This window comes from Gossypium arboreum, chromosome 10 (genome assembly GCF_025698485.1).
Source record: "Gossypium arboreum isolate Shixiya-1 chromosome 10, ASM2569848v2, whole genome shotgun sequence".
NCBI classification, from domain to species: Eukaryota; Viridiplantae; Streptophyta; class Magnoliopsida; order Malvales; family Malvaceae; genus Gossypium; species Gossypium arboreum.
In genome coordinates this window covers 120,335,915-120,347,531 of record NC_069079.1, presented here as the reverse complement: position 1 = coordinate 120,347,531, position 11,617 = coordinate 120,335,915, and the positions used below count along the sequence as shown (strand labels likewise).

Here is an 11,617-nt window from a genome sequence, read left to right as displayed (position 1 = left end):
ACTACAAAGGTCTCAAATATTTTACTATTTATTCACATGTCTTATGCAGAGATAGTATTTTCAAGTTTCTATTTTCACGTAATCATAGCCTAGCTACGATCTCGGTATTCTAGAGTTTTTAGGGTTGCCCTAGTTATAATGTCATGATATGGTCTCGATTCTATCTACAATAATATCTTAATACTGATGTAATATGAGGAATGAAATACTTACAGACTTGGTGTCGGCGATTCAAGTGTGCCACTTCGATCGATCCATAAAAACCCCATGCTTTAGAAAAAGATTTGCGTTGAAGATACTTTTATTTTAAAACTATTGATTTAACCCGTTTAACAAATAGAAAAACTTGAACATCTTGAAAATCTTACCATTTCCAAAAATACCCTTCTTAGGCCCAAGTTTTTGAAAAGATTTTGGACCGATCCACACCGAGTTGTTGCAACCTAGGCTCGATACCACTAAATGTAACACCCCAAACCCGGCCGGACGTTATGACCGGATCGATCGCCACATTGATGCGTTCAAAACATTCCGATTACTTAGTTTGGAAAAGTCGAGTTGGTGTTGTAAAGACACTTTTAAAAGTAGGTTAAAGTGAATGGAAGTGCGCACTGTAGGAAACCGGGAAGAAGAGGAGGTGAGTCCGTCGGACCGCTTAAGTACCAAGCTCTCTCTTGGATCCAATCCTAGACATGCACACCGCCATTGCCTTACTCTAACATCTCGTATAATTTTGAGAAAACCGTTTGATTATGACCACTTAAGAAAATGATTAAGGTTGCAAATCGTTTGCTTAAAATATTTATTTTTCTTGGGAAAACATTTACTTTATGGAAACTTTGCGTCATCGTGATCTTTTAAAACAAGTAGATTTTATAAAACGAACCCTAGTGCTAGCCAGTTTAATAATCCCCAAAATATAAGTAATTAAAAGAGCGACCTTATTACAACTTTAAGCATAATAAAATAATCCAAAATAAATATTAAACTTATTTAAAAGTGGCAATCAATCTTCATGGCCACTCTGAATCCCGACTCCAAGTCCACCAATTCTAGGGCTCACTGCAAGGATGGAAGAGGAAGGGGTGAGTTTGGGAAAAATCGGTGTATCTGAAACCCATCCAAAGCCCAATTCAGCTCGAGCCCATTGGGCCTAAGCCCTATTCAGATAACGACACGATGGTCAAGCCCTTTTCGAATCACTGAGAGCAAGGCCTTAGCCCTTTTTACATAACAATGTGGCCCATAGGCCGATTCAAGAATATGAGTATCAACAGTAATAATGAATGCAAGCCCATCCGGGAGACTATTCAACCCACCAACCGCTACACCGCCTGCACCAACCCTACACACTATGTGGGAATATCTCAACCCACCCAAATTTCTACACACCACAGTTGCGAAGCACTCAAATTCGATCGATTGAGGCAAAGCCTCCGAAGACGTGGATGAACCACTTTCAGATACTTCCTCCATTAATACCCCAATCCCATGCAACAGATATTAATAAATGCATATCATGCAAAATACAAGAGTAATCAATCATGCATTCACCAATTTAAACCCTAGGGGTATATTGGTAATTTTGTTCTTTAGGGTAATTACGTGATCTATGCTACTACACAAGCTAATTCAGTAATTTTATCGGTTTTATGCAATTTGACTCCACCATCTACCTAACAAAGCTAATTTGCCCATCTCTTACCCATGTTGGTCCAGTAAGCCCATTGGGCCCATTTTGGCCCATCGAGCCCTTTTCCGAAATACGCTAAAACGTCACGCTGAACGTGCTTACCACCTTGCGGTGCGGATCTAACAATTACTCTATGACTTGAGAGCATACGCATACTCACATGACCATGAAATACCGGAATTTCGGCATTTCGGCTTTTGCCGAATTGAACTAAGAAAGGGTGTTCGGTACACACCTGATTCGCGACGACTGCTACTGAGATCTCTTTCGATATCCTACAATTGATTAGCACAATTCTTATTTACAAACCATAATTACTAAATTCCAAAACTTACTCACCCATGATCGAACCATGTCCCTAAAAGCCTTTGAAACGTTACCTTTTTGCCACAGTCGATAGCTAGCTCCGAATTCGATTGTTCCAATGATTCACGCTTTCAATCCAACACTTAAGAAGACACTAATCATTGACAGAAAACATCAGTTAAAAACCCTTAGAGCCACATGCCCAATTCGACAGCCTCCCTATATTTTAGGGATTTCGACTTTTCTTAACTTTGAAAAATAAGAACAGATCTGAGATGATAAGTACTTACCCTTTACTCCTACTTGATTTCGTCACAATCCGGTGCAGATTTATCCTTAGAACAATGGTAAAACCCGAATCCAGGAGTTTGAAGAAGTTCCGGCTACAAGCCCCTAAACCCGTGGTACTTTCGGCTTTTGGGTGGTGAAGAAGACGATAATGTGGGGCTATAACCTTGAAGTAGAATTGCTGTCAGGTATCTAGGATTAAGAAAAGATAATTGTAAATAAAAACAAAAGAACATAGGAGAACACGCCTTTGAAGAAATCGCACAAGCGGTGATCACAGGATTTCGCTTGTTGATATTCGGTTAGCAATGAAAAGAATATCGGTTCACTTTTACTATAAATGAAAGAGAGGAAGAATGAGAGGTAGAGAGTTTGTGGATGAAATAACGAAAGAGAAAATAGAGGATTAGCTTAAGAACAATTGGCAAGAGGAGAAAGAAAAGAAAAGAGGGAATAGATGAGAGAAGGAAAGAAAATAATTAAAAAAAATGAGAAAATTGTTCACTTTTGGGAAAAATAGAAAAGAATAAGAGCAAAAAGAAATAAGATTAAGATTAGAATAAAATAAAATCCTTTTCCAATTTTAATTCCTTCCTTATCTCCTTAATTCATGGCCATAATCAAAGTTTGAATTTAATTCAAACTCCCATCGCCGAAAGCAGCAGCCCCCACTCACCGACTCCTCCTGCAGCTAGTACCGTTTCAATTCCATACGGTCCTTCCCACGCACGCCAAAGAAAAAGAATCACCCTTTAGCATAGCACTGATCGAACTTAGGACCCCAGGTTGCCCAAAGACGCTGGGGCCTTTGGGACGGGCATTTGTTTTCAATAATATACCGTCACCTTTTATCTTAAAGGTTACCTGAAGTCCGTTCATTTTAAAATATAACATTAAAACATACCTTCGCTGGACTCGAACCCCGGACCTCCGTCCGCCTAGCGCCCACGCCCATGTCGCAGCCACTGCACGAGCTTCCTTCCTAGATAATATATGGTCACAATAAATTATAAACCTTACCGCTTGATTTCGCCCACTTTAAAAATAAAACAGATTCGCTCACGTCATGTAATCGAACTGCGACCTCTTTAACACACACATACGTTGCTTGTCACCGCACCACAGGCTCTCTTTATGTCAAACTTCATTCGTAACTTCCTTTAAGGCCTATTCCAACCGCAACTCAGTATACTAAAAAAACCCAATTTGGGCACGCTGGTATCGAACCTCGGTTCCTTTCACGCCCAACACTCCTAACCACCGGGCAGACTCCTCCTTGTCTCTAATTTTAGCCTAACTTATTAATAAACCTTAATGTTCAGATCCCTAAAGAAGCAAAAATAATAATTTTTTGCTAGAGTCTTGGTCTGAATTTTTCCCACACTTTAAATCCATTGTAATTTATTTAAAAACTAAAACAATAATAATAATAATAACCATAATAATGAAAATTTCAAATACGATAATATATATATATTTTTTCCTAATAATAATTATAATTTCCATAAATCAATAAAAATAGATACGAGAAAATTTTCTAATAATAATAATTTTATCTCATAATACTAATTAAAATTTCATAAAAATTTAAAATATCCGTAATAATAAATATAGTAAGAATTTCCTAGTAGTAAAATTCTTTCTTAAACGATAATAATTAAAACTTCTTAATTATTCAGGTTTTCTTCTATCTGGATCCCAGACTCAAAACCCAACTCTTCTAGGCCCCAAATTCAGGATGTTACACCCTTATTCAGATAAAAGTATGGCCCATAGGCCCATTTCAAAATACATGCAACATCAGTAAACATATGCAAGCCCATTTGGGGAGACTACTCAACCCACCAACCACTACACTCCACCCATACCAGCCATACACTCCATGTGGGGAATAGCTCAACCCACCCAACCCAACACTCCACAGTTGCAGCCTTGCTGCTCAGTTAACAGTAAATTGAGGCAAAGCCTCCAGTACGTGGACAAGCCATTTTCAGTACTTCCTCCGTCAATATCCCAATCCCATGCATCAGATAATAACAACATGGCATGCAGTAAATAACAACAGTCAAACATGCATTTAGGTCAATTTAACCCTAGAGGTATTTCGGTAATTTATCTACTAGGGGTAAAACTGTAAATTTTCCACTTTTAAAGGTATTTCAGTAATTTATCTATTTTAGGGTTTTTCATGCATATTCCTACCTTTCACGTACTAACAGAATCACTATGGAGGGTTCTTACCGAATTGGGCTCGTTGGCCCATCATTCCAATTTTGGCCCACTAAGCCCAAAAATATCGAGGGCACAGAAATCATGCACTTTGCAGTCCAAATTTTGCAGCTTACCAAAAACATTAATCGATTTACCTCACGAGCATTCGTACACTTGCAAATCTACAAAATACCGGTTTTCGACATTTCGGCTTTTCGACTTTTGCCAATCTAGACTAAGAAAGAGGGTGTTAGTTACACATCTGTTTGCGACGATATGCTGACGAGATCCACACACGAACCGCCTACAATTGGATTACTAACACGTTAATCTAACTATTCAAATACAAACTACGTATTAACCCCTTACAATATTCGGCCAACCACACCTACAGATCATAGTAAGCTTATAAGAAATCAATAAACAACTCATTAACAATTTTTTTTGTCAATGATTACCACATAACCATAATTTCACTGCAAGCTGTCTTCCTGAGCAATAGTCACTAAATCATTTATAACTGGAGCTATGAAACTCCAAATCAAGTGCCGTTAATTTTACCTGAAAATAGACTCATATATCTTCTATCCATAAAATTTTCAGAATTTTTGGTTTAGTCAATCAATACCAGAATTTTCTTAAAGTTTCCCATGTTTCACTGTTTGACTAATCTGACTACTCTTCATTACGAATCAAATTTCTCATTGTACAGAATTCAAAATATGTTCTCGTTTATTCCATTTGAAACTAGACTCATTAAGCTTTAATTACATAATTTATGCAGCTTCTAACTCATCTCCCACAATTTATGGTGATTTTCCAAAGTCATATTACTGCTGCTGTCCCAAGCAGATTTATTACCAAATCACTCTTTCACACCTAACTTGCATGCTTGTTATTTAAACATGTATATCACCAATCAATCAGCACATATCTATGATTTTACTTAAGTATAATCTCCATTTCATCATTTTAAAGCACAACATGTTTGCCGATTTTTCCCCTTAGCATCTAAGGCACATGCATGCTCATTTGTTTGGCTCAACTTCACCTATCTTCCATTTTTCATCAAAAGAACATGAAACAACAACCATTTCATTCATTTTAATTCATGACTAAAAGCTCACAACACAACTAAAAACCAAAATATGCTTCAAGAGTTAAGGTAGAATCAAGAAGAACTCATGAACCTCAAAATAAAAGCAAACTACCATGAACTTACCTTCAATTTTCTTCCCCAAGTGACCGAACATTCAAGAGCTTTCTCCTCTCCTTTCTCTTCTCTAACTTTAGGCTATGATGAACAAAGATGGACAAAACTTTGTTCTTTTCACCCCTTTTTCTTTTAATAAAATTTCATATTTCATCCATTTAATTCTTTAATACAAAAGACATGAAATTCCAATCATGGAACATTTACCTAACCCATTATCATGGAACATTTACCTAACCCATTATCATGAAACATTTACCTAACCCATTATCATGGAACATTTACCTAACCTATTATCAATTTGTATCAATTTGTACCATAAATTATGGATATCAAGTGCTCATATTGTCTACAACAACATGATGGCTGGCCACTTCATGTAAAATGGGAGGTTTGTCATGCAAATCCTCCTATTTTGCACTCCTATTTATTTGGCCACTTCAATTTAGCCTATAGCATTTTCAAACATTTTCACATAGGTTCTATTTCATAATTTCACCCCTTTTTCTTATGAAACAAAAATTAACTAAAATTGCCGGGTTCTATCTTAAGCTTGGGCCTTCTAGAGGCCCACTAACATAATTAAACCTATGCCAACATTCACAGAATTCCTGAAAATTGGGGCGTTACAATACTATTAGTAATACTACATAAATATGTACATATATTAAAAGTATTAAAAGTATTAAAAATAAATACAAAATAATATTAAAATAAATATATTAAAAATAAATACATAATAATATTAAAAGTATGCACATAATATATATACATATGATGTAGTTATTGAAAATATGTACATAATACATGTAAAAATATATACATAATATAGTATTAAAATATAGTATTTAAAGACATGATATATACATCTAAGAAATAATAATAATGTTAAAATAATTATTAATAATATCACATAAATATATACATAATATATTAAAAATATATACATAATAATGATATTAAAAGTATGTACGTAGTATAGTGTTAAAAATACATATATAATATAGTTCTTAAAAATATATACATAATATATAAAAACATAATATTTAAAAATAATATACATAATATAATATTAATATATATGGGCAATATGGAGTATAATATATATATTAAAAGAATATATATATGACATACGAATATATTAACAAAAACAATAATATTAAAACTATTAATAATACTATATAATATATATATAAGTATTAAGTAAAAATAATAATAATGAAATGCTAATTAATAAAAAATATAATAATAATAACAGTAATAAAATATAATAGTATGAATAATATTAAAATTAAAATAAAATAATGAGAAAAAATGAAAAAAAAGGATGAAATTGAATTGAAAACGAAAATTTTGAGGCGAATTCGAAATAAAAACAAAAAAAGGGCTTATTTAAACACGCATGAAACTGCAGAGGGCCACAAAAGCATTTTACCCGAGCCCTTAAAACGACGTCGCTGAAGGGAGGACCAAATCGCAAAACGCGATAAATTTCAGGGCCAATTTAAAGGAAATAAAAACCTGATTGCAAAATATAGAAAAAGCGGAAGGACCGCGCGTGCAATTAGCCCCTAAGAGCAAAAACGCGTGGATCCTGAGTGGGTAGGGTCAGGTCGACCTGATCCAGGGCAAAACGACGTCGTTTTGGGGTTAAAAGGCAGCCCCCAAAATCATTTTGGAAGGCTATAAAAGGGCCTTTTTCAGCAAAAAAAAACTCATTTGTGCTGCTGGAGAGAAAAAAAAAAGGTGAGAGGGGAGGGGTGAGGGCTGAGGTGATTTCCGGCCTCAGGCCCGGTTATTGGACCGTCGTCGTTGCCACGGCCACCACCATACATACGATGGTAGGAAAAGGTAAAAAATTTATTTTTTTATTTTTGAATATATATATTTATATATGTTTATGAGTAGGAAGAAAAAAAAAGAAATCGATTCGAAATAAAAAAAAATCACCTTTGTTTCTGATTTTGATTTTTTGTTTTCTAATTCTCTGATTTTGGGTTCGTTCTTCTGGTTTGGTAATACTCTACCACTGTTTTTGTGTTTTGAAAATAGAATGTATGTATTTTTCAATTACCGAATCCTTTACACTGTTGTTTTTGGTGGTTTTATAGCCTTTACAAACTGTTTTTCTATTATTTTTGTCACTTCCTTTCTTTTCTTGCAGGTGCAACTTGCTGACGGGACAAAGGCGGTGCTGCAGAGCTGGTGGTGCAGAGGGCAGTTGGTAGTTGGCCGAAAGTCAGGGGGTTCGGTGCTGCAAGCTAGGGGCTAGGGTTTTTGTTTTTTCTGTTTTGGGTTTGGTATTGGGCCACCTGGGTTTGGTTTAATTTAGGGATTAGGCTTGGGTTAAAATGGGTTAGTTGGGCTAATTGGTTTTAGGTTTTGTTTTAATTGGTTTTCAAATGTAAATGTGTTTTGTAAAATATAAATGGGCCATTCGGGTTTAAGTTGTAAATGGGGCAAAATTGAGCTATAACAGCTGCCCCTCTTTACTCATTGTCGTGTCACGAGAATAGAGTTGTTGTCATGTAACGAGAATAGAGTAAAGACTTTTAGGAAAGACCAATTTTGCCTGGCCTCTTCGAGCTTTGACCTCTTTGGCACTTCTCTTCTTTAGGTAGTCTCTTTCCAGTCCACCGCATTCTGTAGCTTTGGCTTAATCTGCTGCAACTTCAAAGGGATAGAACTTGTAACTTCAATCTACTCGCATCTTCAGGGATGTAGGATTTGTTGTCTTCGATCTGATTCACTGCAATTTCAAGAATATAAGATCTACAACTTCAATCTGCTCTTCTACTACTTCAGTGAGATAAGGTTTGTGGTCTCTTCTTTTGCGACCTCGGAAAGGTAAGATCTGATATCCTCGATCAACTCCACTGCAACTTCAAGAAGGTAAGACTTGCAACTTCAACCTGCTCCACTGCAGCTTCAAGGAGGCAAAATCTGGTGTCTTCAATCAGCTCCAATCTTTATTCTTTATTGAGAAACAAACATCAAAAATAGATCGGCCTGTGAACCTAGTGTGTGACCTAGGACTCAACTCACCTCTCGCAATATGAGTTGATTTTTTTTTGAAAACAGAAATTGGAAATACCTCGGAGTGTGACCCGAGGCTCAACTCACCTCTCGCAATATGAGTTGAGTTTTGAAACACATAAATTGAAAAGCAGAAATTGAAAATACCTCAGCGTGTGAGCCAAGGCTCAACTCACCTTTCGTAATATGAGTTGATTTTTTTGGAAAACATAGTTTGAAAACAGAATTTGGAAATACCTCGGCATGTGAACCGAGGCTCAACTCACCTCTTACAATATGAGTTGATTTTTTGGAAAACATAAATTGAAAAACAGAATTTGAAAATACCTCAGCATGTCTGAGGTTCAACTCACCTCTTGCAATGTGAGTTGATTTTTTTTAAACATAAATTGAGAATACCTCAGTGTGACCTGAGGCTCAACTCACCTCTCGCAATATGAGTTGATTTTTTTGGAAAACATAGTTTGAAAACAGAATTTGGAAATACTTCGGCATGTGAACTGAGGCTCAACTCACCTCTCGCAATATGAGTTGATTTTTTTTTGGAAAACATAAATTGAAAAATAGAATTTTAAAATACCTCGGCATGTCCGAGGTTCAACTCACCTTTCGCAATATGAGTTGATTTTTTTTGAAACATAAATTGAGAATACCTCAGTGTGACCTGAGGCTCAACTCATCTATCGCAATATGAGTTGATATTTTTGGAAAACATAGTTTGAAAATAGAATTTGGAAATACTTCGGCATGTGAACCGAGGCTCAACTCACCTCTCGCAATATGAGTTGATTTTTTTGATGAACAGAAATTAAAATTACCTCAGCGTGTCCTGAGGCTCAACTCACCTTTCGCAATATGAGTTGAGCTTTTTGAAAGACAAATTGAAAATACCTCAACGTGTCTTGAGGCTCAACTCACCTCTCGCAATATGAATTGAATTTTGAAAACAGAAATAAAAACATTAGAATACCAATGTCATCTGGTGGAACTCAGGTGTCTTTTCCTTTGATTCAATACAGCTATCATCACATCCTCTTGCTCTACTGGAGTACCTGTATATGTCATGCATGATGTTATCATGATATGCACATGTTTGTCTTAAATGCCTTTATGCCTACATGATTATGCTATGCACTTTGGGCTTGTTTGTCATATATCCCTTTTTGTTACGATTTTGTAATGATCTGTATTCATTACTTTGATTCTTGACTTTCTCCTCAGGCTTTGTACCTATCCTCAAGCTTTACGAGTAATCTGCGTTTCTCAGATATCACTCTTTTGCCCCCTGTTGAACTTTGTCCTTACTTTGAGACTCTTGTACTTATCAAATTCTTATCCGAGTAATGCTCAACATTTCTCTTGTCTAGAGTATGTCATTTCACTATTTATCATTTAAATAAACTACATAATGACATGCATGAAAATGGTCAGGTAGGGACAAAAGGGATACCTCACATTTATTTATTTCAAAGGTAGCAAACAAAGAAAGTTAACCAAGGATAGTAAAAAGTATCATAAAGAGAAACGAGATCGCATTCAACGGATACAAATGCTCTAGATACTCAACACATGAACTCTTCCACGTTTCTTAATCAAGAATCCTTTCGAGTGTGGCTTCTTGTGTAGAAGATTTCAAGCTTTTAGAAATGCTTCAAATACTGTAGTCTTGCCGTTTGACCCACCGTTTAAATCGCCTTGCTCTTTTAAGCCCAGTTTACTTCATTAGGACGCCCACTTTTCTTAGGCATAATATTTCTTCACAGCATCTAAATTCACTAGATTAGGTAACTCCTTCCCATCCATATCCGTGAAAATCAAAGCTCCACCCGAGAATGCCTTCTTTACGACGTATGGTCCTTCCCAATTTGGTGCCCATTTTCCTCGCAGGTCTTTTTGTATTGGGAGATTATTTCTCAGCACGAGTTCTCCTTCGTGGAATTCTCTTGGTCGTACTTTCTTGTCATGGGCCGCGATCATTCTCTTCTGGTACATCTGTCCGTGACAAATTACCTTTAAAGTTTTTTCTTCGATGGGGTTTAACTGGTCATATCGAGCTCGAACCCATTCTGCTTCCTCTAATTTTGACTCCATTAAGACTCGTAGAGAAGGGATCTCAACTTCGATGGGTAACACAGCTTCCATTCCATAAACCAGAGAGAAAGGAGTTGCTCCCGTAGGTGTCCGCACAGATGTGCGATATGCATACAAAGCAAATGGTAGCTTCTCGTGCCAGCTTTATATGTCTCAGTCATTTTCCCAATAATCTTCTTAATATTTTTATTGGCCGCTTCAATAGCTCCGTTTATTTTTGAGCGATAAGGTGATGAGTTATGATGCTTTATTTGAAATTGCTCACACATTTCCTTCATTATCTTGTTGTTTAGATTCAAGTAGTTATTTGAAATGATTCTTTCAGGCAAACCATATCGACAAATGATTTCCTTTTTCAAAAACCTGCAAACTGCAGTCTTCATCACATTGGCAAACGAAGCAGCTTCTATCCATTTTGTGAAGTAATCAATAACCACAAAAATGAACCGGTGTCTATTAAAAGCTTTTGGGGAAACTGGTCCTATAACATCCATGCCCCATATAGAAAAAGGCCACGGAGAAGTCATGACATGAAGGGGCGAATGGGCTACATGAATCTTATAGCCATAAATTTGATATTTGTGGCATTTTCTTGCATAACTAATGTAGTTGCTTTCCATCGTCAACCAGTAGTAACTGAGTCTCATGACCTTCTTGGCCATAGTGAAACCATTGGCATGTGTCCCATAGATTCCTTCACGGACATCTTCGAGTATTTTTCTGGCTTCAATAGCATCCACGCATCTTAGAAGCACTTGATCTTTTCCTCTTTTGGACAG

General features: G+C 36.2%; 1 long non-coding RNA gene across 1 annotated transcript; it reads right to left on the bottom strand.

The window, feature by feature from the left end:
• Window positions 1–4,284: 4,284 nt before the first annotated feature.
• On the bottom strand, window positions 4,285–5,977 carry LOC128281465 (uncharacterized). The gene is made up of 2 exons (XR_008271677.1): window positions 5,721–5,977; window positions 4,285–4,802 (listed from the first exon to the last, which is right to left on the bottom strand). It is a non-coding gene; the product is annotated as an uncharacterized LOC128281465 (long non-coding RNA).
• Between the last annotated feature and the right edge of the window lie 5,640 nt (window positions 5,978–11,617).